A 3,416-nucleotide genomic window follows, 5' to 3' on the forward strand; every position below is an offset into this window, starting at 1 on the left:
GGACAACACTCGTTTTTAGGGAGTGACTAAATGTAAATATATCATGAGATAGCTATTGATCATGTGGAGAAACATCATATGTGATGAGTTAATGCTTAGTCGAACAAGGATATCTACATGGGTTATTGCAAGACATTGTGTGTCACACCCAATCTATAGCGGAATATGCCAAGGCACAACTAAGATTGCTCAAAAGCTTAAAGACACTATTTAGGGATAATGACAATAACTAATTATTTCATGTCAAACCAGTACACAAGGCGTTCAATTTTAAAATAAAACTACTATTACATCATCTAAAGAAAAGTAAACAAGTATCGTTTTATTATTAAAATAATCTAAGGTCCAAAACTAGGTTTTCTTCAAACTTCCATTCATCCCAAACAACAACCTGCAATACGGGTGAAAATATCCATTGGTCAATAACACATTTTGAGTGAGCAACCACAATTTTTTATATAATATAATAATATAAAAATAGCCAATTCCATTGCGAATGTGATTTACAACAACTAATATAAACAAATTATATCTTTTCTCTTGAAACTAAGCGAAGTTATTCCGATGACGAATGATCATACCAATGAAGATGAGGATGAGATACCAAACAATCCATAACAATGAATATCTTGGCAATTAGCATGTAACAATTAATCAAAGGAATTAAACATAATGCAACTTATAAAAATTATAGTTGAGATACTTATAAAATAAGTATTGTGTTTTGTACACATAAAGCCCCCAAAACTAAAAGTCATAAAAGGGGTTGTGATTACTCACCTTTGGAATTAGGCGAGCTAACAAAAAAGAAGGAATGTGTGCGAGAGATAAGCGAGCCGGCCAACTTTAATTAATAAAACCTAAAAATCTAATAAACACTAATATAAGTCAAACTAAACCAAAACGAACCAAAATTTATAGAAAATTCGGAGGTGCACTCTAAAATTAAAGAAAACGTGAGTTAAGCGAGTGTTGGTTCCGTTTGATCCAAATGTATGTATGAGACCGAATTCATACCCAACATGTCCAAAACGATAAAATAAGACCAAAACATAAAGGGTCAGAAGTTAATTCGAGTCAATTCATGGTTTACTTGAAAAGCCTCAAATCAGTTCTTTCATAAACCCTATAAGGGTCTTGATAATTGACCAATGAAACCCTTCATTTATTGAAATTGAATGAGGGCTTTCATTTAGATGATGAAAATGAAAAGCTTTCATGTATAACATTTACCCGAAAAATTGATGGATGACGAAGAACCCCCAAACAGTTGACTTTTAAAGTCAAACTATGAAGAACAAACAATTGCAAGCCCCAAACACGAATTGAGAGTGAAATTTAATTGGGTTAAACGTTTTACAGCTACTAGGGAGGGTTTTTATAGCCTCAGTTGAACTTCTGGAACACGAAATCGTTTGATTTCATATAAATTGCAAAGACCCCAAAATTGAACAAAATCATTAATTAACAAAATTAAACTGAATCTTTAGGCCTAAGTTAGTGTTACAAGTTATAAAACCCGTCTAAATACATTTTCAATGAGTTAATGGAGTTTTATTGGTGATTTGGGGGTGCAAAGGTATATTCCCCGTCGGTTGCAATATTACAGCCGGCATCGTAGGCAGTCGCGCATCACGACGGGTGAACATAGGTCCCTCGCGATGGCCAGAAGGTTCTTCCCTCCGGCGCACTACACGACAGAAGGGGTCTCTACTCGTTAGGGAGAAACAAGAGTTTGCCCAATTTACATTTTAGCCCCCAAACCTTGGTTAAAGGCAATATTAGGCCAAAATAAGCGAATTTAAGTTCATTAGCCGATTATACATGAAATAATAACATAGAGGGAGATAAATGCCATAAGTATTCAGTAAATATGTGATTTTATTTATGCGGATGATCTGAATAACAAAAGTGGGTCGGGTATACAATACAAATAAAAGAAACGAAAAAACCCAAATGTTACATTTGTCTCAAGTATATGCCAACGCATAGCCAAATCGGACAACGCTCGTCTTTGGGAATGGAGCTAATGCAAGTGTATTGTAGGATAACATTTGATCATGTGTAAGAACTCACTTGTTTGATGAGTGGATGTTAAGCAGAAAAGAAGATCTGCAAGGGTTTCAACATAAAGAATTAAAGTATCATGAGTGTGCTAAATTTGCAAATGCTGCAACAAAAAGACACATGAATACTGCATATGTCAAACAACATAAAGACCTAATACCTTGGAATGTTTGAAATCTATCAATACAAGATTCAAGGCCATAAAAAAATATGTCGTAAAGCGGTAAGCCACTAAACAAGTAGTTTATTGTTTAAGTCTATATTATGTTGCGCCTATCATTGCAACATATAGACGGTCTATTATCAGTTAAGCACATTTAAGTTTAAGCATGATAAATCTGACGGTAAATCTGCAACATTTAGTGGAAGATCTTCAAATCTAATAGTTACCCATTTGAGTTTGAACTGTTTCAAAAAATGTCTTTTCGAGTTTCAAACTAACTTTGACTATAAATGGAGGAATTTGTCGCTACAAGGTGGTTGCAGGAAAAACAAAGAGGTTGCTGGTAGAGACAAGAAAAAGAAGAGGTGGCTTGGTGGTTATCTTTCTATTGCTACACTTAGTACAGCTGTTTTAACAGTATTGTAAGGAAATTTACCAATACCAGCTTAATTTTCGTGGTAACGGACAACGTAATTTTGCTAGTTAAATATGTTTATGAGAAATAACTCAATAAATTGTTTAATGAATACATAAGGTTAGTTGAATTAAAAATTAGGAATTTTTCGAAAAAGACTTGGGAATAAACTTATCATTTAGCACTGTTTTATTGTTTATAAACCCATATGAAAAGAAAAGGAAAATCTATCCTCATATATAATTTTCTACTAACTCCATTTGGTTGCTGCCCCCCCCCCCCCCCTCCTCTCACACACACACACTCCCCCATCTGAATCACCACATGGATTTAACCCGGTTTGGAACCGTTTACTTATGTTATAATGGGTATAACATATTATTTATTTGTGAGACCCCTTAAACTTAAAAGGAATTTTTGCTGCTCATGGGTCTCACCAAACATGAATAAACCATAAAGAGGTTACAACATTTTCTTTTATTTGTGAAATAACCCTTTAATCATCAAACAATAATTTTGTGGGTGACGAGTCTCACCAAAGCCGGATAGCCCTTAAACAGATTATAACAACTCATTTATTTGTGAAACCCTTTCATCATCAAACACTAATTTAATTTATCTTCTTTACATATTCTCAGTCGTCGGTCTATCCTCTCCATCACTGGTTAACTTCCGACTACCGCCCACCATCACAAATCTCCCCTATCATGTATCAAACATCACAGTTACGTACATCAACCACCCCTTTTCATTGCAGAGATAATTATGTTC

This window comes from Bidens hawaiensis, unplaced genomic scaffold (genome assembly GCF_021521415.1).
Source record: "Bidens hawaiensis isolate Kalapana, Puna unplaced genomic scaffold, B.hawaiensis_p1.1 tig00419424_1, whole genome shotgun sequence".
Lineage (NCBI taxonomy): Eukaryota > Viridiplantae > Streptophyta > Magnoliopsida > Asterales > Asteraceae > Bidens > Bidens hawaiensis.